The sequence below is a fragment of the Protopterus annectens genome, chromosome 7.part0 (genome assembly GCF_019279795.1).
Source record: "Protopterus annectens isolate FY-2018-M chromosome 7.part0, PAN1.0, whole genome shotgun sequence".
NCBI classification, from domain to species: Eukaryota; Metazoa; Chordata; order Ceratodontiformes; family Protopteridae; genus Protopterus; species Protopterus annectens.
Genome location: NC_056739.1, coordinates 1,418,086,874 through 1,418,114,761, shown reverse-complemented (window position 1 = coordinate 1,418,114,761; position 27,888 = coordinate 1,418,086,874).

The window sequence follows — 27,888 nt, the reverse complement described above, 5'->3', positions numbered from 1 at the left end:
TCAATAACTTTGAACTTTTTAACAATTTTTGTATTGTCTATGGTGTATTGGCTGGATCTCATCGTGAATAAAGAATTCCTATCAACATCGGCTGGTCCTGCTTTTTCCTTTCGTGGGAATTGTTTTTTAGATATAAATCCCTACATCACAAGATGGGTTGCCAACTGGCTCACTGACACAACCCACACTGTAAAAGTTGCAGACTCCAAATCTGACTTCAAACCGGTGACAAGTGAAATATCAAAGGGTTCAGTCCTAGGACCTCTCCTGTTTGGTATCTATTTCTCTGAAGTACAGGCTAACACAGAAGGCCTCTGGCTAATGAAGTTCGCAGATGACTGCAAACTAGAAGCCATAGTCAAGTCCCCAAATGATGTGGACATCCTAGAGAAGGGTCTCACTGAGACTGATGCCTCTTGTCAGAGGCATGGTCTCAAGCTCAATGCCAAAAAGTGTATTGTCATTCCCTTTGGTAAAAAGTCTGTACCCATGAACTACCACATAAACAGCAGTCTACTTAACACCGAATGTGTGATAAGAGACCTTGGGACCCAGGTGGACAGTAGTCTCTCCTTTGATAATCACATCTATGTGGCAAAAGGATTCTCATCCAGGAAAAAAGAGGTCATTGTTCCCCTCTGCTCGGCACTCATTAGACTCATTATAGAGTACAATGCCCCTTTTCGAGTGTACCTCACAAGACATCTACAGCAGCTGGAAAGGCCACAGAAGTACCTCACAGAGAGGATTACTGTCCTAAAACAGATGTCCTACACTGGCCATCTCAAAAAACTCCAGCTTTACTCTGTAGCATATCGCCTACTCTGAGGAGATCTCTGCTTAACATATGAAGCTGTGTTAAACCCAGAGCTGTTGGACATGCTGCACCTAAAGAAATACCAATCCCTCCGAGCTATATACACTCTAGGGACCTAAACCCTGTCACCATAATAAACAGGACATGCTGGAGGGGTAGATTCCTGTCCCAGAGACTTCCTATACTCTGGAACAAGCTACCCATCTATGTCAGGCAAAGTTCCTCTTTAGCACTCTTCAAGAAAAATCTTGATGAGTGGATGGGAAATAGGAAATACACCCCGGGGGACACTTCTGTGGCACTGCTCGACAGGGGCACAGGAAATTAACTTTCTTGGGTGGCGTAAGCCAGGGAACCTTGTTGGTTGTTGGTTAGGCTTACTTAGGCCATTGGGCCAATAGCCTAGTTCCTGCCTATGAACCTATTAACCTATTAACCTATAAATAGGCTACCAAGTAAAAGATTTTACGTGCATAAAAGAGTAATTGTTTTTTTTTTTTTTGCTGACTTTTCCTAATAACATGGAGAGAAACTACAAGTCATTTATTTATTTATTTACTTATTGAGTTTGGAGGCACAGTTATGACGCTTACTATGATGGATTGCATTTGCTTTATGCTCTGGATTTTCTTTTGTCATTTTATTGGTATTATTGCAACATTTAATTAGAAATGAAAAAAATCTTTATTGAAGAGAATGATAATCCCCAGATTTACTAATCTCCCGTGCAGGACTAACTTAGTCCTGCATGGAAGCAACCATTTAGGAGCAGGATGGCAGCGTGCCATGCATATTAATGAGGTGTGCTGCCTGAGCTCCTAATCTTACACAGAGCATGTAAGAGTGCAGGGGGCATGTCTGAGAGCAAAGCTGTCAGAATATGCATGCTCCCGCAATGCAGAACAGCAGAAAGGGGTAAGAAATGAGTGAGAAGGCTCATAGGTGTCTGCATATCCCCACCAACAGTCCCCCTTGTGTACAACAGCAACAGTATATATAAATAAAATGAAGAAACCCTTATATTTTTATTTAAAAATCAGATAAAGCAAACAGTACGTGCACGGGTGTGCCCATCGCTTAGCCACGGTTAATGCAGCTTAAATGGCTGAAGAAGATGACAAGGAAGATATATATACAAATGAAGCAGCATAGCAATAGTGTAGTGGGCAGAGCATTCACCTTACGAGCAGGCAGTCTCGGTTCGAGTTCCACTGCAGCACATTCCATTTTCCATGGCAAAGCACATTATGAGTAATATTTATGTTGCATAACCCACTAAATAACATATATTTATGAACTGGAGTACTGCAGTAAATGCACATATGAGGTGTCAGTGTCATAATGAATAAGGCACTAGTAAGCAGATTTAAGCACAAATAAGCAATAGTAAGCATATTTAAGCACTAGTAAGTTGCCTTAAGCCCGTTTGCATGGTGGTAATCAATTCCTACACTGGCTAAGCAATTCTGAAGTTAACTCTCTGTAACAGATGTAATGGCAGGTTAGCAGTGCTTACCATCACGCAAACCCACTTACAACTGCTCAAAAGTGCCTTAATCAGTCTGTATCTAATGGCCCTTGTTCTGCCCATCAACAAAATAAACAGCCATGCATGTCTCGAACCCAGTACCCTATACACCATAGTCACAGTAGTTAACCACCAAGCCATCACAGAAGTACAGAAGAATGAGGTAGCAGCAAACAAGTCCTCACCATAGTATAACCAAACTGAACCTGTGAAAGGATGACAAGGAAGATATATATACAAATGAAGCAGCATAGCAATAATGTAGTGGGCAGAGCATTCACCTTACGAGCAGGCAAACCAAACACATAAACACACAAAAACATACTCGGAGGATCTAAATAAAAATCTTCCTAAGCAGCAGGGACCTCCAAAGCAGACACCCAAGCAACCGCTACCCCAAAACAAAACATGTGCAACACATAGCTCACAAAGCCAGTGTGCTGAACAGTCACAGCCCTTAAGGCTAAACAACACACCTGATACACTTGTAATAGGTGAATATATCGTCAGGCACACTGACATCCCGCTCACCAGGCTGAACAAGGAGAAGGTCACGATGAGCTGCCTGTCGGGCGCTAGGATCCGCCACATAACACAAGCACTCAGGTCACTCCAAGGCAAGTACAAATATGACTTAGTCATTGTCCATGCTGGTGGGAATGACCTGAGACGTACCTCCCTGGACTACATGAAAAGAGACATAGAAGAGCTCTCTGAGCATGTAGCCCAAGCCGGTATGACCCTGACCTTGAGTAGCATCTTACCCTCACCAAGAATGATGCCACAATATGAAGACAAGATGATCAATTTCAACAATTAGCTTAAGTATTGGTGTCATTCAAAGGGGGTGGGCTTTTGGATATTGGCAAAGGCTCTTGCTACCCTCATAGTGCCTTTTTAGGCAAGGTTCAAAAGACAAACCCACCTCCATAGGTATCACAAGGGATAAGAAACTAAGAGTAATGCTACTCAACGCCAGAAGTCTAAACCTCAAGATGCACGCACTCAAAACTCTCCTTAGCATGGAGAACATCAATATCTGTGCAGTAACAGAAACCTGGTTCAAGGATCCCGAGAGCAGCCCAGCACTACCAGGTTATACCTCATACCATGCTTTTCGGCCCCAAAACTTGGACCGAACCACAAATGGAGGGGGTGTATCAATATTCATCAAACATACCCACACCTCCAGGTTGGTGGCACAGCACGAAGCATCAGAGACTATCCATGTGCAACTAACAGTGGGTAAAACTGCCTTCCAGTTTATAGCCTGCTACAGACCACCCTCCCAAACCCAGGAACCCCACTTGGCCTTCCTGAGAACACTGGAAAATATGAAGGTCTCTCCAAACACCATTATATTGGGCGACTTCAACTACCCAAACATAGACTGGGAGCATTACTCTAGCTCCAACACCCTAGCCCAAAGGTTCCTAGAATTTATAAACTCAAATGCTATGGAACAACTTGTTACCACTCCCACAAGAGGGGAAAACATACTGGACCTGATCATCACCAACATGGGGACTCTATGCTCCAGACCAGAAGTGTATCTCTCACTGGTAAGATCAGGCCATAAACTAATCTCACTGGATATTCACATCCCAACTCCACCCCCTGCCCAGAAAACCACATTGAAAAACTTCTCTAAAGCAAATTTCACACTGCTCAAAACTGAGGTGGAATCCTTCAAAGCCCCTGGCCCTGTGGAAAATATGGCCCAGACCGCAGAATCCTTTATAAACGCATTCTATGAACACCTTCAGGAATGCATGGATCATGCAATCCCAAATAAAACCAAGACCCAGTCCTCCAAAGGCAGATGTCCTGTCTGGTGGACCCCAGACATAAACAAATTATACAATAGAAGGAGGAAGCTACTACATGATAGAGCAAAATCCCATAAAGGGAAGGCATCTCTGATCAGTATTAGCAAAAAACTACGGGCACTCATAAAATCGTCTAAGGCCAGCTTCGAGAGAAAAATTGCACAGGACACTAAGGATAATCACAAGGCTTTCTTTAGTTATGTTAGGAACCTGGGTGGGAATTCCCAGATATGCTCAGAATTAGTCCAAAATGACAAAAAATACACTGAACACACAGACATTGCCAACATCCTAGCTGACAGGTTCAGCGCAAACTCCCCCCCCCCTCCCCACCAAAAGGGCAAATATCTATACCAGCAGAGTGCTGCCCCCCTGACATCTCAGATGCTCAGGTAAGAGCCGCCCTCTCCAAAGCAAAAAACACAGCATCAATGGGACCAGACGGTGTCCCGGGCTGCATCCTGCATGAACTCCTAGAAGAGCTAAACCCAAATATAAAACTACTGTACAATCTCAGCCGTACTACAGGATATGTACCCAAAGAGTGGCGTACAGCAACAGTGGTCCCTCTCCACAAAGGTGGTGTCTCAACGCATCCTGGAAACTATCACCCCATAAGCCTGACTAGCTTGGTCTGCAAAGCTATGGAAAGGATCATCATGGACCTCATAAATAAAGATATTGGGGATCTACAGACACAGGATCCTACCCAGTTTGGCTTTGTTAAGGGCAGATCCTGCCTCTTAAACCTGGTCAATTTCTTTGAAACAGTCACCAAAGCCATTGACAAGGGGAAGGTGGTCCACACAGCCTACTTGGACCTCGCAAAAGCCTTCGATACAATACCCCACTCGGGCATTATAGATAAGCTCACCAGCTTAAATATAAACCCCTATGTCACTCGATGGGTTGCAAACTGGCTCAAGGACAGAACCCACATGGTTAGAATTGCTGGAGCCATGTCAGACTCCAAACCAGTTACAAGTGGCATCCCACAAGGCTCAGTCCTGGGACCTCTCTTGTTCGGTATATATTTCTCGGAGGTACAGGCCAACATGGAAGGACTGTGGCTGACCAAGTTCACAGATGACTGCAAACTGGGCGCCATAATTGACTCTCCAGCTGACACAAGCATCCTCCAAAAGGGCCTCATAGAAACAGACAATTGGTGCCAGAGCCATGGCCTCAACTAAACGCCAAAAAGTGTATAGTCATCCCCTTTGGCAAAAACAAAGTGCCCACAAATTACCACATAGGTGGTAATCCATTAAGTACAGAAGAAGTAATTAGGGACCTGGGGACCCAAGTTGATAGCAATCTCTCATTTGACAACCACGTGGCCAAAGTGGTTAGAAAAACATTTTATATAGCCCACCTAATCATGAAGGGATTCACATCTAGATCAGGGGAGGTCATCGTGCCTCTTTTCTCATCCCTCATCAGGCCCATAATTGAGTACAATGCCCCTTTTGGGATGTACCTTACCAGACACCTGCAGCAACTGCAAAGACCCCAAAAGTACCTCACCAAGAGGATCAAAGGGCTCAAACAGATGCCATATGCTGCCCGGTTAAAGAAACTCCAGCTCTACTCAGTGACAGACCGCCTGCTCAGAGGAGATCTGTGCCTGACGTATAAAGCCATGTCCAACCCGGAATTAATGTACATGCTGCACCTCCGAAAATCCAAATCCCATCGAGCTACGCACTCGAGAGACTTGAACCTCAGCACTGAAATAAATAGGACATGCTGGAGGGACAGATTCATAACCCAGAGGCTCCCTTCACTCTGGAATAAAATCCCAGTCCAGGTTAGGCAGAGTCCCTCATTGACTCTCTTCAAGAGGAATCTTGATGAGTGGATGGGAGATTGTAGGTTTACCCCGGGTATCAATTCTGTGTCACTGTTAGACAGAGGCACAGTATACTAACCTCGAAAAAGGGCATAGCAAAATTAATTTATAGTGGGTGGCGAAAGCCAAACACACTCTGGCAACACACTCTGGCTAGGCTTATAAATGCCCTAGGGCAGATAGCCTAGTATGAACCTATGAACCTATGAACCTATGAATCAGTATACAGCCATATGTTTCATAACCAACTACATAACATAAATATGTGAACTGGAGTACAGCAGTAAATCCAGAAGTGAGGTGTAATTGTAATAGAGTGTTTAAGCCGGTTAGCTCGGGTATAACTGTTCCCAGCTCCACAATGTCTCCTCTTCAATTTTTCCCTTGGAACGAGACAAACTTTCAACTTAAGCACTCAAGCCATTCATTTCTCAGCCCGACACTTGCTCAAAACTCATAGCATGCACGTATAAACCCTAGCATTAGACCCCCCTATACTCTACATTAGGACAAGGCTCTCTATTCGACCTTACCAGCCAATCAGTAAAACAGTTCACTGTACCTATCCAGGCTTGTCCAAAGGGCAGTTTCAGGTGCACTTTCCAGTACAACTGGTGAATCTGGGCATTTGGAGGCAATGTTACAACTGCCTCATGTACACAGACAACCCTCTCCTCCTACCAACAAATACTAATACATGCAAGAGATGCAATTATGCAGCCAAACTGGAGACTATGCTCTCTCAATCCAAGAATGGATCAGACAGTTAAGAGGAGAAGGGAAATACTTGCATCACACCACCAGTCTCACATAGACCCATTAAACCAGCACTGGCAAAAAACACACATAAATACACGAAAACATACTCAGAGGCTCTAAATAAAAATCTGCAAAAGCAACAGAGACCTCCAAAGCAGACATCAAAGCAACCTCCACCCCCCAACACAAACCATGAAACACATACTTCACAAAACCAGTGTGCCATGCAATCACAGCCCTTAAGGCAAAATAACATACCCAACACACCAGTAATATGTGACTCTATAGTCAGGTACACTGACATCCCACTCACTAGGCTGAATAAGGAGAAGGTTACTGTTAGCTGCCTGTCAGGTGCCAGGATCTGCCACATAACACAAGCACTGAGGTCACTCCAGAACAAGTACAAATATGACTCTGTCATTATCCATGTTGGTGTGAATGACCTGAGCTGTACCTCCCTGGACTGCATGAAAAGAGACATGGAAGAGCTCTATGATCACGTAGTCCAGGCCGGTATGAACCTGACCCTGAGTAGCATCCTGCCCTCACCAAGAATGATACCACTGTATAAAGAAAAAAATTATCAGTTTCAACATTTGGCTAAATTTCTGGTGTCATTCAAAGGGGATCCAGTGTCTGTCCACCTGGGATGACATGCTCGACAAGCCACGCTGCTTCATTAGAGATGGCTTGCACTTGTCACCCTTAGGCTTTCAAATACTGGCCAAGGCTCTTGCCACCCCCATAGTGCCTTTTTTAGGCAAGGCTCAAAAGACAAACCCACCACCGTAAATAGCAGAAGTAACAAAAAACTGAGGGTAATGCTACTCAATGCCAGAAGTCTAAACCTCAAAATGCATACACTCGAGGCACTCCTCAGTATGGAGAAAATCGATATATGTGCAGTAACAGAAACCTGGTTTAAGGCTCCAGAGAGCACCCCAGCACTACCAGGCTACAGCTTATAACATACATTTCGGCCACAGAACCCGTACCAAAATACAAAAGGTGGGGGCGTATCCATATTCATCAAGGATACCCACACCTCCAGGTTAATGGCACAGCACGATGCTTCACAGATCATCCATGTGCAACTAACAATGGGCAAAACTGAAATTCAAATTATAGCTTGCTACAGATCACACACAATGTCCCAGGATCCCCATTCTGAGTTTCTGGAAACACTTGGAAACATAAAGGTCCTACCAAACACCCTAATATTGGGTGATTTCAATTACCCAAACATTAACTTGGAGAACTACTCAAGTACTAACTCCCTTGCCCAACATTTCCTAGAATTTATAAACTCAAATGCCCTGGATCAACTGGTCAACACTCCCACCAGAGATGACAACATATTGGACCTGGTCATCACCAACATGGGTGACCAGTGTTGCACACTGGAGATCAACCCCTCACTGGTTAGATCTGACCATAAACAAACCACTCTGGATATCCACATTCCACCCCCACCCCAGGACAAAGAAAACCACAGTAAAAAACTGTTCAAAAGCAAACTTTACATTACTTAAGACCAAGGTGGAAAGTTTCAAAGCCCCCATGCTAAAGATTAACGCTGTCCAAGCTGCAAAATCCTTTACTAATGCAGTCTACGGGCACCTACAAGAATGCATGGATCGTGCTATCCCAAACAAAACCAAGTCTCACTCCTCCAAGAAAAGGAAACCAGTCTGGTGGACCCCTGCCATAAACAAGCTATACAATAGAAGGAGGAAACTAGTACAGAAAAGAACAAATTCCGAAGAAGGGAAGACATCCCTGATCAGTATCAGCAAGAAACTACCATCCCTCATAAAATCATTCAAGGTGAGCTTCAAAAGAAAAATTGCCAAGGACTCCAAAGATAACTATAAGGCATTCTTTAGCTATGTCAAGAATCTAAGTGGCAATGCTCAGATCTGCTCGGAGTTAGTGCAGAATGATGCAAAATACACTGAACCAACCAATATCACCAACATCCTGGCAGATAGGTTCAGTGCAAACTTTACCCCCCCCCACCCCCAAAAGGGCCCATAACCATACCAGAAGAATGTAGAGCCCCTGAAATCACAGACACTCAGATTATAACAACCCTCTTCAAAGCCAAAAACACAGCATCAATGGGACCAGGCGGTGTCCCAGGCTGCATCCTACACAAGCTCAAAGATGAACTAACCCCTCACCTAAACACATTGTTCAAACTCAGCCTCTCCACAGGCTACATACCTATAGAGTAGCACACAGCAATGGTTATTCTGCTCCACAAAGGTGGAGCCACAACAGACCCCGGGAACTATCATCCTATAAGCCTGACTAGCTTGGTCTGCAAGGCTATGGAGCGCATCATCATGGAACTCATTAAAAGAGACATTGGGAATCTCCAAACACTGGACCCTATCCAATTCGACTTTGGTAAGGGCAGATCATGCCTCCTACACCTGGTGGACTTCTTTGAGACAGTTACCAAGGCTATAGATGAGGGAAAGGTGACACACACAGCTTACCTAGACCTCACAAAGGCCTTCAACACCATTCCCCATTCTGGTATTATAGACAAGCTCACCAGCCTGAACATCAACCCCTACATCACAAGATGGGTTGCCAACTGGCTCATGGACAGAACCCAGATGGTGAGAGTTGTGGGAGCTAGGTCCGACTCTAAAATAGTTACAAGTGGCATTCCCCAAGGCTTAGTCCTAGGACCCCTCCTGTTTGGCATATACTTCTCAGGGGTACAGGCAAGCACAGGAGGACTATGGCTGACCAAGTTCACAGATGACTGCAAACTAGGGGCTATAATTGACTCTCCAGCTGACACAGACATCCTCCAAAAGGGTCTCACTGAGGCAGATACCTGGTGTCAAAAATCATGGCCTCAAGCTAAATGCCAAAAAGTGCATAGTCATCCCCTTTGGAAAAAACAAAGTACCCAGAAACTTCCACATAGGTGGTAGTCCCCTAAATACGGAAGACATAATAAGGGATCTGGGGACCCAAGTAGATAGCAATCTCTCCTCTGATAATCAAATTGTCAAAGTGGTTAGAAAATCCTTCTATTTGGCCCACCTAATCACAAAAGGGTTTGCATCCAGATCAAAAGAGGTCATTGTGCCCCTCTACTCATCACTCATCAGACCCATTATAGAGTACAATGCCCCATTTGGGATGTACCCTACAAGACACCTGCAACAGCTGGAAAGACCACAGAAGTACCTCACCAAGAGGATCACTGGCCACAAAAAGATGCCCTATGCAACTTGACTAAAGAAACTCCACCTGTACTCGATTGCATACCGCCTACTCAGAGATGATCTCTGCCTGACATACAAGGCCATGTCCAACCCGGAATTGATGGAGATGCTCCACCTAAAGAAAACCATATCCCCTCGAGCCACACGGTCTAGGGATCTAAACCTCAACACAACAATAAATAGGACATGTTGGAGGGATAGATTCCTGTCCAAAAGTTTCCCATGGTTTGGAACAAGATTACAATCTACATTAGGCAGAGCTCCTCGCTAACACTCTTCAAGAGAAACCTTGACGAGTGGATGGGAAACAGAAAGTTTATCCTGGGGATCACTTCAGTGGATCTGCTGGACAGAGGCACAGGGAACTAATCAAAGGGGGTGGCAAAAGCCAACACATTCTGGCTAGGCTTATAAATGCTTTTGGGTAGATAGCCTAGTAGCTACCTATGAACCTATGAACCTAAGTCCCCTATAAAACACAAGGACCCCACAGAGTGTACGTGCACATTAATCATGGATGCCAGACATACATATAAGGTGTAATCATTAATAACACAATGCCAAAAAGGCATTATAATGCAAAGTCTAATGTAATCAATGCTAAGCATTGCACAGGCCAGCTTAGGAGATGTGAGCACTGTGTAGACCAGCTGACTCATTGTGCCCAGTGGTATAACCATTTAAACATTGCTAACCCTAGGTAAGCAGGCTTGCCTATAGCTTAGCCTTTACAAAACCGGCTAATCACGGAAAAGTGCAGGAAATCAGCCCTACTTAAACCCAAGAGGTGGGAATACATATCATAACTGGTTGTAGCTTCCCCTTGCAGGCACTATGGCAGTAAGGGGAGAAGGTGTGTGCTTCTGGGCACAGCACTGGTGCATCCATGAGTCCAAGGTCATGGCAGGAATCCTAGTTAAAGACCATGCTCAGAAATGCTGCAGGGCCAGTACCAGGGCTCCCAATATAAGGAGGACGCCTGGGACCATCTCAGCCATGACTTCACCAGTGCCACTAGCATACCCCGAACTGTTGATCAGGTCAGGCATCACTATGCCGACCTGAAGGGGCATAAGGAGGACCTCTTGGAGGAGTGGCTCCAAGAGGCTAGAGTGTTAGGGGATGTTCCAGCCATGTGTAAGTATCACCCCAGTATGTGTGCAATAATTGCCAGCTCAGGTATATCATGGATAGTTATGGCTAAATATTCCACTTATGTCCCCCACAACTGCAATGGAGCAGGCCGCAAAAAAAGGAGGCCCACATCAGTTGCCTGGTGAGATTGCGACGTGAGGCAGGTCAGTAATACTCATGCATTTACTGTTATAGGAAATAAAAATAAAAGTAGTAATAAATTAATTGCTTGTATAAAACCTGTATTATTCAAGGCAAGTACTGCATACTCTAGAGAACATGGCAGGAAGAGTCTCATATTGTTTGTAAGTCAATAAAAGTGTAATAGCCTGAGAAAACAGGTTTAACTGCTGGACTGCATGTGTATATCCTGGTACCATATGGTAATGTAGATATGCAATCATGTAATAGTACTGTAGTATTAAGCACTGTTACCAACACCGTGCACCATAAATTGAATGTGTAGGAATGCCTGTATATGACAAGTGTAATCCCCAGAGGCCATTTATTACAACTGAGAGACACATAGACAGTAAACAGGAAAAATTCAAACAACAAAAACCGAATAGCACATGCAACTCGGATGTGAACTGTTGTTTTGTGTAAGTATCACCCCAGTATGTTTGTAATAATTGCCAGTTCAGGTATATCATGGATAGGTATGGCTAAATATTCCACTTATGTCCCCCACAGCTGCAATGGAGCAGGCCGCAAAAAAGGAGGCCTACATCAGTTGCCTGGTGAGGTTGCGATGTGAGGCAGGTCAGTAATACTCATGCATTTACTGTCATAGGAAATAAAAATAAAAGTAGTAGTAAATTAATTGCTTGTATAAAACCTGTATTGTTCAAGGCAAGTACTGCATACACTAGAGAACATGGCAGGAAGAGTCTCATATTGTTTGTATGATAATAGAAGTGTGATAGCCTGAGAAAACAGGTTTAACTGCTGGACTGCATGTGTATATCCTGGTATCATATGGTAATGTAGATATGCAATCATGTAATAGTACTGTAGTATTAAGCACTGTTACCCACAGCATGCACCATAAATTGAATGTGTAGGAATGCCTGCATATGATAGGTGTAATGCCCAGAGGCCAGTTATTACAACTGAGAGACACATAGACAGTAAACAGGGAAAATTCAAACGACAAAAAACGAATAGCACATGCAACTAAGATGTGAACTGTTGCTTTTTTAGCACACAGAGCCATGGTTCGAATCCTGCCAATGGTACTAGTCTGCATACAGAATCATACCCCACTGTACAGATATGTCCAGAATGTCCAGTAAAGTGGACCATTTCTTTTGCCTATCAACCTGTTCCCCTGGGAAATCAGTGGGATGATTCCAGACGTATAGGCAGCAAACAGAAAATACAACTAATTGACACACATCTATGAGAACAAAGCTGGCACACTAGCAAATCCCCAATACCTTATGTGAGTAAGAAGCCACTTATGTCCATTTACAACCCACCTTGTCAAGCTTTGGTCAGAGTGTGTACAGTAACAGAGTGAGATGTATGTGCATAATAGTAATGTGGAATCCAATACTATGTGTGGGAACATTCCGGTAGTCCTAATAAACATTCCTCCCACAGGTCTGTCAGATACCAACACTGTGCCCAGAAATACAAAAATGATATGCAGTTGCTCTGAATAATGAGGTATTACACATCACTGTCACCCACACTGTCCTACAACATAAAACTGTCTAGGAAATCTGTATGAGTTGCAATACAAGGTCAGAATGCAAGAGCACAGGGGATTAATAAGACAGAAAGCAGATAGGAGATATACAGCAATATCTATATAGCAGACACAACTGTGATGGACAGTGTTTACAATGTAGCAGTCACAGCCATGGTCTGAATCCTGGGAGTGGAATTAGCCTGCATACAGAATCATACCCCACAACTGTACAGATGAGGCCAGAATGTCCAGTATATGTGCCCATATCTGCTGCCTGTCCCCCTGTCCCCCTGGTAAGTCTGTGGGATGATCCCAGATGTTTAGCCAGCAAACAGGGAATACAAGTGATTGTCAAACATCTAAGAGGACACACCTGTCACAGTAGCAACCTCCAAAACTGTTAGGAGAGTAATATTTCAAGTATGTCCTATCTACACTCCCATGTTGTCAAGTTGTGGGCAGAGTGTGTACATTTACAGAGTGAGATGTATGTGCATAATACTAATGTGTAATCTGGAACTTTGTGTGGCAACAGTCAGGTAGTGCTAACAAACATTGCTCCCACAGGTATGTTGGATACGAATACTGTGCTGAGGAATACAGACCATTATAACCTGTACTTGTACTATTCACTCTGGTATGGTAGGGAATTCTGAGTGTTGTAGTTTCTCTGAATAATAAAGTATCACTGGTCACTGTCACCCACACTGTGCTACATAATATAACTGTGGTTAACACATGGCCAGAGTCTGTGCAGAAAGAGTTGGATAACTATGTGCAAAACATCAACCCAGAATCCAGGAGAATGTGTAGAAACATTTAGTTAGTGTTCATAGGTTCATAGTTTCATAGGCTGGTACTAGGCTATTGGCCCTAGGGTCTATATAAGCCTAGCCATAATAATTCCATGGCTATTTCTTCCCACACTATTTACTTCCCTGGACCCCTGCCTAGCAGGGTGACTGACATGATCCCCGGGGTGAATTTCCTTTCTCCCATCCAATCATCAAGGTTCCTTTTGAAGAGAGCCAAAGAGGCACTCTGCTTGACATCTATGGGCAGTCTATTCCAGAGTCTGGGGAGTCTCTGGGTCAGGAACCTATCCCTCCAACATATTTTGTTTATTGTGATGACAAAAATTAGATCCCTGGAGCGTGTGGCTCTGAGGGATTGGGATTTCTGTAAGTGTAGCATGTCCAACAGCTCTGGGTTTGACATGGCCTTGTATGTTAAGCAGAGATCGCCTCGGAGTAGACGATATGCAACAGAGTATAGCTGGAGCTTTTTAAGGCAGTTAGCATAGGCATCTGCTTTAGGCCTGTGATTCTTTTAGTGAGGTATTTCTGCAGCCTTTCCAGCTGTTGCAGATGTTTTGAGAGGTACATACCAAATGGGGCATTGTATTATATAATGGGTCTAATGAGGGATGAATACAGTGGGACAATGACCTCCTTTTTTCTGGATGAAAAGCCCTTAGTGATGAGGTGTGCCACATAGAAGGATTTCCTGACTGTTGTTGCAATGTGGTTATTGAAGGTGAGACCACTGTCCACCTGTGTCCCTAAGTCTCTTATCACACTTTCAGTGTTTAGTGCACTGCCACCTATGTGATAATTCACAGGTACCTGTTTTCTTCCCAAAGGGGATAACTATTCACAGGTACCTGTTTTCTTCCCAAAGGGGATAACTATACATTTCTTGGCATTGAGCTTGAGCCCATGGCTCTGGCACCAAGCATCTGTTTCTGTAAGGCCCTTTTGTAGAGTATCCACATCATTTGGGGATTCAGTAGTGGTTCCCACTTTGCAGTCATCTGCGAACTTTGTTAGCCAGAGTCCCTTAGTGTTGGCCTGTACTTCAGAGAAATAGATGCCAAACAAGAAAGGTCCCAGGACTGAACCCTGATGTACTCCACTTGTCACTTGTCTGGAGCTGGATTTGGAGTCAGCTACTTTTACAGTGTGGGTTCTGTCAGCAAGCCAGTTGGCAACCCATCGAGTGAAGTAGGGATTAATGCCCAGCTTAGTAAGTTTATCTATGATTCCAGAGTGGGGGATTGCGCCAAATGCTTTGGTGAGGTCCAGATAGGCTCTGTGGACTGTCTTACTCTCGTCCACGGCTCTGGAGACTGATTCAAAGAAGTCAATAAGTTTCAGGAGAAAAGATCGGCCCTTCACGAACCCAAACTGGGTGGGGTCCAGTGTTTTAAGGTTGCCAATGTCTTTGTTTATAAGTTCCATGATAATACATTCCATGACCTTGCAGATCAGGCTCATCAGACTGATGCGGAGGTAGTTCCTGGGATCCAAGGTGGATCCCCCCTTGTGGAGTGGGATAACTGTAGCTGTGCGCCACTCAGTGGGCACGAAACCCGAGGTGAGGGTATGATTAAACATGACACTTAGGTGAGATGCAAGTTCATTTTGCAGTTCATGTAGTACACAGCCTGGGATGTCATCTGGTCCCATGGATGCTGTATTCTTATCTTTGGAGAGTGCGTTTTTTACCTGTGTGGCCATTATTACTGGAATTTGGCAATCTTCCAGTATTGAGATGGGCCATTTAGGAGGTGAGAGGGGGGTGAAGTTGGCACTGAATCGAACTGCCAGGATATTGGCAATATCCTTGGGATCAGTATATTTAATGCCATTCTGTTGTAGCTTAGAACAGATCTGAGCATTGCCAGTTAGATTTTTGACATAGTTATATAGTGCCTTGTGGTTGTCTTTGGAATTTTTGGCAATTTTATTTTTGTAATTAGCTTTGGAGGATTTTATGAGGGATCTCAGCTTCTTACTGAGGCTGATAAGGGAGTTTTTTGCATCCTGGGATTTTCCTCTTTTCTGCAATAGTTTTTTCCCTTTGTTGTAAAGTTTGTTTATGGCAGGGGACCACCAGATTGGCTTCCTTTTTTGGAGGAGAGCATCTTGGTTCTATTTGGGATGGCACGATTCATGCATGAGTGGATGTGCTCGTACAGTGCCTTAGTGTAGGACTCAGCAATCGAACTTTCAGTTCCCATCTGCATGAGTGTCATGAAGTTTGTAACTTCTGACTTGAGTAGCATGAAGTTGGCCTTGGAGAAGTTTTTTATGGAGGTTTCCTTACTGGGAGGTGGGGGTGGGATATGGATGTCAAGGGTGATAGCTTATGGTCTGATCTAACCAACGAGGGGGTGACCATAAGTGTGGAGCATCGATTTCCCATGTTGGTAATGACCAAGTCTAGGATATTGCAGCCCCTGGTGGGTCTATAGATTAGTTGATCCAGGACATTGGAATTTATGAATTCCAAGAACTGTTGGGCTAAGGTGTTGGTGCACGAGTAGTTTTCCCTGTTAATGGCAGGGTAGTTGAAATCACCCAGTATTAGGGTGTTCGGTTGAATATTAATATTTTCTAGTATGTTTAGAAAGGTGTAGTGAGAATCTTGGGGCATGGTGGGGGATCTGTAGCAAGCTACAATTTGGATTGCAGTCTTACCTAATGTTAGTTGCTCCTGGAGAATTTCAGATACATTGTGTTGGGCAACTAACCTGGTGGTGTGAATATCCTTGGTGAATATGGACACTCCTCCACCTTTAGTGTTTCGACCCTGGTTTGGTAGCCAAAAAGTGTGGTAAGAGTTGTAGCCTGGTATTGCAGGGGTGCTCTCTGGAGCCTTGAACCAGGTCTCAGTTACTGCACAGATATTGATGTTCTCCATTTTTAGGAGTGCCTCAAGAGAGTGCATTTTGAGGTTTAGACTTCTAGCATTGAGTAGCACTACCTTCAGATTTTGCATGCTTGTACCTGTTACAGTGGTGGTTTTGTCCTTTGAACTTTGCCTAAAAAGGCACTATAGGGGTGGCAAGAGCTTTAGCCAGTAACCTGAATCCCAGGGGTGACAGGTACAGCCCATCTCTAGAAAAGCATCATTGTCTGTCGAGCATGCTGTCCCACGCAGACAGATGCTGGATCCCCTTTGAATGACACCAGAAGCTTAGCCAATTGTTGAAGTCAATCATTTTGTCCTTATATTGTGGTATAATTCTGGGTGAAGGCAGGATGCTACCCAGGGCTAGGGTCATACGTGCCTGGGCCACATGATCTGAGAGCTCTTCCATGTCTCTTTTCATGTAGTCCAGGGAGGTATGTCTCAAGTCATTCACTCCAACATGGACAATGACAGAGTCATATTTGTACTTGTTGTGGAGTGACTTGAGTGCATGAGTTATGTGGCAGATCCTGGCACCCGACAGGCAGCTCACTGTAATTATCTCCTTGTTCAGCCTGGTGAGTGGGACATCAATGTGCCTGACTATAGAGTTACCTATGACTAAAGTGTTAAGTATGTTGTCTTGCTGGGTGGCACACTGGTGTTGTGAGCTATGTGACACTTTGGTTGTGATTGGTGTTTGTTTGCATTTCAGCTTTGGAGGTCCTTGTTGCTTGGGCAGGTTACAGTTAAGGGCCTCTGCATATGTGGATTTAGTGTTGCTATGTGTGGGTGTTGGTGGTGTGAGTTTAGAAGGGCTATGTGTTGCTTCAGGTGTAGTGCGGGTGTTAGCCTTCTCTTCTTGACTGTCTAGCACAATCTTGGGTGGAGAGACTGTTGCTTCCAGTTTGGCTATGTAAGTGCATCTCTCACAGGTTGTAGTGTTGGGTGGTAGGAGGAGATGGTTGTCTGTGTACATGAGGCAATAGCTGCATTGCCCCAGTATGCCAAGATTCATCAGGTGAACAGGAGAAATCAACGGAAGCTAACGCTTGGACATGCCTGGTTTGATGCTTTTTTTTTAAAGTATAGGAGCTGTTTTTCCTTACCTTAGCAAGGTACTTTGCAATTATAGGCTGTTTAGTGCCTATGATTAATTTCTCCTTATTAATAAGGAGAGCTGAGTGCTTGTATCAGTTTAAGTCTTCCTAGTGCTTTCCAGCAGGTATTAGAGCAAGTGCTAGTCACAGGGATGCTTAAAGGTAAAATGAAAAAAAATGGTTTATCCTAAACACTGCAGTGTGCACTAGAGAAGTCAGATGTGAAAGTAGGTAACTTAAGTTTTACCTGTCTAAAAAGTTAAGTTTTAGTGGAGAGCCACTATTTTTAAAACAACAAGATAGATTGAAAGGGGTGATCACTTTTGTATTCTGGTACTATGGAATACAGTAGAATGGCCAATAAATTTAAATAGTTGAAGGGGAGTGATTTCACCAAATGATAATTTTGTGCTTACTCACACAAGCCAGTGAAAGCAGAGAGGAAATGAGATATATGGTCAAATTAACACAAGAGGCAGGAAGCTAGAAAGACCTTGGTATTTAAGAACACAAAAGTGACAGGGTGGGGGGGGGGGGTGGTGGAGAAAAATTACTGCCTGACTCACAAGAAAGAGAGCTGCGGTGTCTTTTGAAGTTTTAATATGCAGTTAAAAGCAGAACACAAGCAAGACACAAGGTAAAGAAAACAAGCAGTCCTTCCACAGGTATACTAGGTAACAGTCCCTCCACAGGTATACCAGGTAAGAGGTCTCTCCACAGGTATACCAGATAAGAGGTTTATACTGCAGGTAAAACCAGTTCATGTGTAATGATGATGACAGCCATATCACTGTCCAAACTAAGGCTATTGGGTAGTGTAGTAAGACATGTAAGGTACAGATAACAGCACTGACTAGGAAAGTAATATGGACAACAGGAATATACTAGTTGTTAATTAACATCTTTCACCCCCCACCATATCTCTAACATTAATTACCCACCCCTACTGGTATATAATGACTCTGATAATGTCCAATTGTTTGATAAATATGTTAATGATTCCCATGCATGTACTATATTGAATTATTCCAATGTTGGTGGCATAGTGCCATCAATGTACCTGCATGCTGTTCTTATTACCACTGTGGTCCCATATATGCATGTGTTCTGTTTGCCATTCAACTGTTCCATATCTGGTGTCTGGGTTAATGAGAATATCTATGCATGCTGTTATACCTAACCCTGGAATGTATTGGCTATTACTAACCAACAAATGATGAAATCTAAACACTCTAGCACGCTTGGGAAGGCCAGTCCCAGTGGACCCATCTGTCTCACCTCAGCTGGCTATGGCACCGGGCACCAGCATGTCTGGGACCCAACCTGGGACCTCCCTGTCCATTGGTCCTGCACCACCTTTGGGATGAACCACCTCAGGGGATGGGGTCTCACCCCCCCCAGGAATGGGCATGGACAGGCACCTGTCACCTGTCGCCAGGTCGGGCTGTGGTGTGTAGACAGATCGACCAGCAGTTTGGTGATCTTTTATGCCAGCTCAAGGGCCATGTGTCATGATTAGAGAGCCAGCCTGGCTCTGCGACTCAGCCCCCAGCACAGCCAGCTTTGGGGCTGTGAAGGTGCAGTGGTGACTGCCCATGGGTGGGGACCTCAGTCCCACTGTTACCACTAGGGGGCTTGTGGGATTCCAATATCCCAACAACCCTTCCCATCAATGTGTTTACCCCCCCTTACGTGTCATATACTGCCCCTGTATGTTTCTTGTTTATCTTATCTGTTAACCTACCCAACCTACCTCCCCAAATATACCTACTACCCCTCCCCAACATCCCACTCTCACCTGAAAAAAGAAAAAAGGACACTCTAGTCCCACAAAAAAATCTCTCCCCATACATAGCTGTCCATTTCACACACATGTCCACTGGACACATGCAATTTGGTCTAATTGGCAACACAACGTATCACTGTTGTCCTCACCAACTCTCAAGGGTTTAAGTGTCCAAGTCTGCCTCCAAATTCAGTATATATGCAGAGCTGTTGCTGTAGAAGAAATTGGCAGCTATGGACCTTCCCTAAACCCGTCCTGCACATCCCTGGCTATTTTACCTACTGTCTTTCCATCTTTGTGCCGCTTTTCTCACCACTTTCCTATCAACCCCTTTTTTCTTTTAAAAAAATTAGCATGGGGGTAAGCGGGAGTAAGCACTTTTAAGCATCAGTAAGCAGGTTTAAGCCTGTTTGCATGGGAGTAAGCAATGCTTACACAGATTAAGCAATTCAGAAGCTAACAGAGTATAAGAAACTGTAACTGGAAGTTAGCAGTGCTTACCTAGAACCAAACCCGCGCATACCCACTTACAACTGCTGTAAAGTGCCTTAATCACTCTGTATCCAATGGCACATGTTCTTCCCAGCAAAACAATAAACAGCCTCTACAAGGCTCAAACTCAGGACCCTGCACACCATAGCCAAATTGATTCACCACTAAGCCATGTCAGATATACATAACCCTGATATTTTCAAAAACATATCATCCAGTCCAGTCATTTAACAGTACAGAGAATGTATTCCAACATTTAGATGTATGTTTGTGTGTAAACATATTAATATCTAAACAGATACAATATATCTATATATGTAGATATATATCTATCTACAGAAATATATACTATATATAAATATATATGAACATATATACATACAAATTCCGACATCTATAGAATGTCTACATCTATATGTCTAAATATATACGGCAGGTTTTATATATATATATATATATATATATATATATATATATATATAAATATATATATATATATATATATATATATATATATATATATATATATATATATATATATATATATATATATATATATATATATATATATATATATATATATATATATATATATATATATATATATATATATATATAGGTATATACGGACATACATCCATAGATAATGGGGAAATAACAAAAACATATATGCCCACATGCAACGGAAATGGGTTGAGAGGGCCCAAACAATATACGTCTTGTACAAATAGGTATACCCCCCCCAACAGCCAAACACGTCCCTCCTGCAACACAACTACCAAGTTTTGCACATCCCATAACCAGGACCAGACATGGCACGGGCATCCCTAGGATACATATACACAGTCACATATATGCAGATACAGATATACATATATATATATATATATATATATATATATATATATATATATATATATATATACAGATATATATGTAACTACACATACACATGCTGAGATATTTACATTAAGTTACATATGTAGTACTTGCACACAATATGGAACAGCCACTATTCCAACAGTTACCACCTTACCAACTGAAGACTGTATGAGCCACCCATACAAATGACATTCATTGCCTGCAACATATACCCACAGAGATATCAAAGGCTATAACACCACACACAGGTGTGCATAAATGGGAAAGCTTTATTTGTCTACTATTACAGTTGTATATGCCATGTCATATAGCTGTTTAGACATGGACATCCATATAAACTGAGTAATGCAACTGTGAAACAGGTATAGTAATACAGCAGTCTGGAAATGTTAACAAATGTTGCTGTCCAGGCCAAGGCCATCAAGTAGTACAATAGTAAAGGCAGACTGGGCCACAGGATACTAAACAATCAACTATAAGTAATGCAGGTGTATAGTTTAGCAGCCTCTAACTACACTCTGTAGACAATCCCTAGGGGGTAAAGACCTCACTTGACACACTGGGATGTAACTGTTACATAACAAGGCACAACTGACACCATCACAAGCACACTGACAAACACAAGAGTCTGTATGGCATATCAGGTGCTACAGGCATGCTATGGCACAGAGTAACATACACCTGTATGTAAGTGCATCACCATAACCAATGTGAACACAGCCAAAGCTACATATGGCATGCTAGTGTATTATTACAGTATATGGACTATCTGTTCAACACCAACCACATATGTGCCACCCACACCCTAACCCTACATATACTGGGCCACTACACAGTGTGATCTGCTGCCTGACTGTGGTATGGGACATGTGGGTGTATAGCCCTACAAACATGTAAGCTGATAGGGTAACATACAGTGGAGCAGCATGTAACATCAGATAGAACAAGACCAAGAACAATGACATCTACCACAGTCTGTACACAGGCCAAGGTACATATTAACAATAAACACACTGCAGACAATCACCATAAGTACACAGACCTCAGTACTTTACACACAACCACAGAATTTCCAGGTTATGTCATCAAATGTAACCCCTACTATACATTACATGTGTAACAGTCTGATATCTCACTGGGTTGTTACCAGATATGATGTCACTAATTATGGTGTACAGTACATATGCAGACCTTACTGCATGACATATGTACAAAGGTTGTCAGAGTTGTGGCTGCAGGCACATACACAGGGCCAATATTGACATGTTGCTGTGATAATCTCATACATTTACTGTTGTAACAGGGTTTATTGCACCATATGTCCTATGAGGGATTTGAAGTCAGTAACTCTCACAGCTGTCACCATCCTCACACTGCCTTCTGCAGTTCACAGATAGGTGCTTAGTGGGTAACACGTGAAACAAAAGGCACAACACACTGGCCAGTCTGCAGATGGCCCTACAGATGGGGTTCCCTCATTAACACAGCACTGATATGGCAGTTATGTAAACATGCAGGACAGTCATATCCACACACACCCTGTTAAACCAACATTACTCCAAATGCAGTATAGCAGCACTTACAGTCCATAGTCAGATCAGACACTTCCCCCTCCTGTGTGTTGGCCTGTCCCCACAGTGTATGTTGTTAGAGGTACACCGCAATTCATTTGAGATGCTGTTTGCCAAACAACAGATCAAGTTCCTGCTCACAGTGAATGAAAGGCCCAACAGCAACATGATGTTCCTAGATATTGGTGTGTGTTTCCATGGAATTGGCTATGGGAATGTTATCACAGCTGTTCCACATTCAATCAGCTAGAAGAGGGCTGCAATTCATGCAGAGACCATCAGCTGATCCTGAGCATCACTTAAAATACACATAATGCTGCCTAAGCAAAGCAGGTGTAAGTCTCCACATCCACAGGGAGTAAGAGAGGCAGACAGAGGCACAGCAATGCCAGGGAGGGGTGGAAGAGTAAAACATAGGCATGTTTGCGTAACACACCTACCAGTAAAGGGTAAAAATAACCCCGATGACTATGCAGTGCTATCACATGTTTATGCAGTAATTGGATGTGCCACATAGGTTACATGTTGCGGAGGCCTCAGAGCGTATATGTGATGGTGAGTGACATCTGCAACAGGGATATGGTAGCTATGTGGTAGGTGTAGTACCCATGCCTGCCTGCATGAACAGGTGTCAGCGTCAACACAGCCACACTCTCACAGGGGCACACACACATAGCCACACTTGGCATGGCCAGGAATAAAACTCATCACTAGTGGGATTGTCACAACACAGTACCGTGTAGGTATCACACAGGGGTCTTATGGAGGTTATATTTGCAAAGGGTATGTGGAGGTGTCTGACATCAGACAGCATGCTTCAGTATGCCAATGGGGGTTGTAGTGAGTGTGACTATGGTTATACATATCATACACCATCCACACAGACACAGGTGCCAATATTGACATGCATGTGTGCACTGCTTCATGGGTGTGTTGTGGTTGACGGTGCCAGACAGCTATACAAGGTTAGGTGATGGATATACCTTGACATCAGGCCACATGACAATGGTCTGCATAGTGGCTTAAGGCTGCAGCGTCTGGAGTTGCTCACACCGCTGGGTATTGTATTCACCATCCAGTCACCTGGGTAACTATTGCAAGTGGCCAATGCTATGCATTGCTTGCCATGTATGGGTTCCTTAGTCCATGACATGGATGGTGCCTGTGATCTGCTGACCTCCCACATGCATGTTCAGTGACATGCAGAACTGTACCTGGGTATCTGGCCCATGATGTGTACACAGATTGTCATCAGATGTGCCAGTCCTGGCCTCATGTGGTGGGAACTGTTAATGGAAGGCAAGTTGACCCTGCACCTACATTGATAGTATGCTAACAGCATTCCATAGTGTCAGTGGCATCTGTCCATACAGGTCATGTTTTCAGGAATGGTATGCCCTTTGTGGGTCACATTTGATGGCACCACAGGTGTTGCAGGTGTCCAGTGGGGAACATAGGGAAGGTGCACTGTCTACATGTACGTGCCTATTGAACAGATGGACAAGGTGCCATGACCTCTGTAGGCCACTACAATCACTCCATAGTTGCTATCAGTGGGCAATATGCAGTGTACTACCAACATAGAGGCTGTTGCCTAGGCAAGTGTGTGTGTGTGTGTGTGTGTGTGTGTGTGTGTGTGTGTGTGTGTGTGTGTGTGTGTATGAGACATGGGTTAAGAGTTTTGTTTGGCTAATACTAGGGTTGCTAACTTTGTTCGCCTGGCCTTGATGTCACATGTATGGGTATGGATCAGCAGCCCAGCCTCTTGGCTATTTCACATCTGTTATCCCTGTACGATGGACATTGTGATATATACTAGGGCCACCACATAAGAAATTTACAAAACCCACTACACATTGGGCCCAGTTGTTACACACTCACAGCCATCTCCACACAGGATACAAGTTGGAAACACACACACACACACACACACACACACACATGCACACACACACACACACACACACACACACACACACACACACACACACACACACACACACACACACACACACACACACACATATATATGTCTGGGATTAGAACTCCTACCTAACTAGTATATTACACTACAGCAGTATGGGGTTATAGTATGCGCCACAGAGATTACTGGAGTACTCCTTCCCCAAAGGTGTATTTCACATTGGATGACTTCAGCAGGATTGCCAAAGTAGGGCATTTGAATTGTAGTGAGTGTGCCTAGGCTAAAATGCATTGCTCCCTACACAGACATTGAAACACACACATAACATCCAGAACTACTATGGGTAGGAATAGAACCCTACCAGAGGTCTATATCACAGTACAGCACTTATGGCATTTGCTATGGAGATTACTGGGATACCTCCTTCCCAGAGGTTTATTTCTAGGAGGATGACATGAGCAGCCTTACCAAAGTAGAGCATTCGAATTGTATGTAGTGTGACTACCCTAAAAAAGCATTGCTCTCCCCACAGACACACACACACACACACACACACACACACACACACACACACACACACACACACACACACACACACACACACTTGCCATGTGTGAGATTAGAACTCCTATCTAATTAATTTATCATACTACAGCAGTGCGCAGTTATAGGAAGTGTTATGGAGATTACTGGGCTACAACCTTCCCAGAGGTGTATTTCTAGGTGGATGACATTGGCAGTCTTGCCAAAGTAGACCATTTGAATTGTATGGAGTGTGACTACCCTAAAAAGCATTGCTCTCTACACAGACAGAGTCAGACAGATACAAACACAGACACACACACACACACACACACACACACACACACACACACACACACACACACACACACACACACAGATACAAACACAGACACACACACACACACACACACACACACACACACACACACACACACACTTGCCAACTCTGGGATTAGAACTCCTACCTAACTATTTTAGCACATTACAGCAGTCCGCAGTTATGGCACATGCTATGGAGATTACTGGGATATAACCTTCCCAGAGATGTATTTCTAGGTAGATGACATCAGCAGCCTTACCAAAGTAGAGCATTTCAATTGGAGGGAGTGTGATTACCTTAAAAAGCATTGCTATCTACACAGATAGAGACAGACACACACACACACACACACACACACACACACACACACACACACACACACACACACACACACAGTTGCCAAGTCTGGGATTAGAACTCCTACCTAACTATTTTATCACACTACAGGAGTTATGGCATGCGCTACGGAGATTACTGGGATACAACCTTCCCAGAGATGTATTTCTAAGTGGATGACATCAGCAGCCTTACCAAAGTAGAGCATTTCAATTATATGGTGTCTGACTACCCTAAAAAGCATTGCTCTCTAAACAGACAGAGACAGACACACACACACAGACACACACAGTTGCCATGTCTGGGATTTGAACTTGTACCTAACTAGTTTATCACAATACAGCAGTATGCAGTTATGGAACGCGGCATGGAGATTACAGGGCTGCAACTCTCCCAAAGGTGAATTTCACAGTGGATGACCTCAGCAGGCTTGTCATAGTAGGGCTATGGGGAGGGCAGTGTGTGTGCTTGGGCCATAACCCATTCATCTAGAGGTTGACATGCCACATGCAGGCACACACAGGGTCATATTTCACAGGTACGTGTATACAGCTGCTAGGTGACTACTTCCGTGTACAGTCATGTTGCACAGCTAGCATGTGCACCACATAGTCTGTAATGCTGACAGATACTGGTAGCTAGTATCTGCAGTGAGTGACATCTGAACTTCATGTGGTTGGGGTCCTTTGGCTGTGTGTTGGGTGGGACAGGCCTTGATGGCTCCTTGTCACAGTCACCCTCTTCCACACATCGATGTACGTGTACCTTTGGCTTATTATATTGTGTTGTCCTTACAAAAATGTCTGTATTCCTATCCACTGTGTGTGCAAGGCATGAGTGGTGCATACTGACGAGTATCTGCACTAACAACTGTGACTGCCAGATATGTCTGGTCCACTGGTGTTTGCAGACATGGCCTTCATGTGTTTAAGTGTATGAGCATGTCCAGTATGACCTTTCAGTATGTTGTTGACTGACATTGCCTTCATTTCTCTAAGTGCGTGAGCATGCCCAGTATGCCCATCTGTATTTAATGTGTGGATCGAGTCCAGGTTGTTTGTACTGCAGTGCTGACCTTTGTGTTGTACACCTACAAGTAGCATGCTGTTTTGGCAGGGTATCCATCGAGCATTTGGCATTGACTGTTACTACATTTCTGCATTAGATGGGGGGGTTCACCTGGTTATTTCTACATTTCTACACAGAATTGGGGGGCACACATGACTGTTACTACATTTCTATGTAGGATGGGGGGCACACCTGACTATTTCTACATATCTACACAGGATTGGGAGGGCACACCTGACTGTTATTACTTTACAACATAGGATGGGGGGGCACACCTGACAATTTCTACATTTCTACACAGGCTTGTTGGCACATCTGACTCTTATTACATTACTAAATAAGATGGGTGGCACACATGTCTATTTCTACATTTCTACACAGGATTGGGGGCACACCTGACTGTTATTACATAACTACGTAGGATGGAGGGGCACACCTGTCTATTTCTACATTTCTACACAGGCTTGGGGGGCACACCTGACTGTTATTACATTACTACGTAGGATGGGGGGCACACCTGTCTAGTTCTACATTTCTACACAGGATTGGGGGGCACACCTGACTGTTATTACATTACTACATAGGATGGGGGGGCACACCTGTCTATTTCTACATTTATACACAGTATTGTGGAGGCACACCTGACTGTTATTACATTACTATGTAGGATGGGGGGGCACACCTGACACTTGCACACATTTGCTATGACTGTACTTGTATGTCAGGTACTCCATTTCATATTCTTACCTATCATGCTGACTAGAGGCATACCAGTGTACTACAGATCTTAGCTTTGGTTGCCGTACATATTAGTGTCTGACTTCCTACCCTTCAGAACTAACATCCCATTGCCTTGACCTCCTGCAGTCTGTCTGTGTAGGCCTGGGGGGAGGTTAACCATAGCCATCATTCAGGGGCTATAGCACAGTCTCTGTTTGGGTTTGTCTACACCTGTCCTGCTGGCTGAGACTGTTATTGGGTATGTGAACTGCCCTGACTGACATGTGTGAGTCATATGGACACACATGTCACCCAGCACATTTCCTGCAGTGGGTTTTGTCACCCTGTATAGTACTGGCTACTATGGTGACTCCAGTATGTGCTACAGATGTCATGGTGCCACTATGGGTGTCTACTTTCTGCTGCCATAACATTCAGCCACCGAATTCCCTTGCATGCTCACATCCATACCATAGCTACAGGTAACGACACATTCTACTCCATTTGGCAATTAGTAGGTTGATTGACTTACCTTGAGGGTGTGCCAGAATTGTGGATGGTGCTGGAGGGCTGCCTATGTCGGATGCACATAGTACACTC